Here is a 1,721-nt window from a genome sequence, read left to right on the forward strand (position 1 = left end):
AAATTGTTAAACATCAATATCATCTAGGTTAAGTATACGAACAACACAAATTCAAACATCACAAAAAATATTTACATAAACATTATCATACAATAATTTAATCAAAAAATGCAATTCAAAAACAAAATATTCAAAAGAATAGTTATATACTTAATATTTGAAAATAAAAGATATTTTTGCTAAAATTGTACTTACCTGGCCAAAGGAGATCGACCATCTTTTTACGGATCGACAGATTGTTGAGCATGTGGTCGATTCGAAAATACTCTGCAGTTTAATTAAATATCTAAAACATTTATTCCAACACTCAAAAGATAGTTTTGCTAAATATGATAACTAGATAGCCAACAAAATTACAAAAAAAATATTTAAATTGTAAAAAATATGTTAATTTAACGTGTTAAAATTTAAAAATAAATTTTAATTATGACATGCATCTTAACATTTTATAAATATATATCAAAATATAAACAATATAACAACTTAAATTAGAAAAAAAATAAAAATCTACGCCCGGATTAATCCCTAGTCCATACTAATAAAAGGGATTATCCGAAGCTTCAGGATGTGTTCACATCATCGTATAATCCTTCTTCTGAAAGAAGCCACGTTGCATAAATAAATCATATTACCAAAAATATTAAACTAATGTATAGTTTTACATTTTCTAAATATTGATATAATGTATAGTTTTACATTTAAATATTACTGATAAATATAATTTCGAAAATAATAATAATATGTAAATATATAACATAAGAAATAGAAATACTACATTAAAATGTAAGATTACCATTTTACTTTAAAAAAATTACTATTTTACTTAAAAAAATCATATCATTAAAGTTTTACATTTTCGAAATATTGATATATTGTATAGTTTTACAATTTAATATTACTGATAAATATAATTTCGAAAATAATAAATAATATGTAAATATATAACATAAGAAATGGAAATATTACATTAAACATGTAAGATTACCATTTTACATTAAAAATTACTACTATTACTTAATAAATCATATCACGAAAATATCTGCTGAAAGTGAGCTTCTTCTCGAGATCCTTGGCCCTAGAATCGTCGGTGGTTTGTTTCTTTCCATGCTTGGAGTACTCCCTGACGCTATCTTATATATTAAAACAGAAGTCATGACTTTGTGATATTTTACTTTGGACCATCTTATAGGAAATCATCACATTTAATTATCCTATCATTTAAAATATAATCTTTTATTTGGACTATTCTTTAAAAATTTCATTCAGTGTATTTACATTAATAGATACCTAAACACACAAATTCTAATTGCAATCACGAACCCCAAGGTAAATATGAACCTTAGCCCAAATACGTCTGATTCTTTCTTTGATTATTTGTAATTTGATTTTGGCAAACCCTAATTTCAATTTCTGGGTTGTTTACATAAACAGAAGAAAATGATATCTCAGTTCTCAGAAAAATAAACACAAGAAGTCATCAAGTAATCAACAACAAAAAGGTACACTCTCATACTTTCAAGTTTTTTCCCCGATCAAAACCTGTTATCTCATATACATCAGATATCCACAGCTCTTACATAGAGAATTAGCAAGATTTGTATCAGGTTTGCTTAAGATGAGAATAAATCCTAGAGAGATGCAGCCACAAGAGTAGTCAAAAACGATATGGATGTATTCTCCAAAGCCTCTTACTTTTTGATTAAACGGCTTGAAATAGCTGA

The sequence above is a fragment of the Brassica oleracea genome, chromosome C7, assembly GCF_000695525.1.
Source record: "Brassica oleracea var. oleracea cultivar TO1000 chromosome C7, BOL, whole genome shotgun sequence".
In the NCBI taxonomy this organism is placed as follows: domain Eukaryota; kingdom Viridiplantae; phylum Streptophyta; class Magnoliopsida; order Brassicales; family Brassicaceae; genus Brassica; species Brassica oleracea.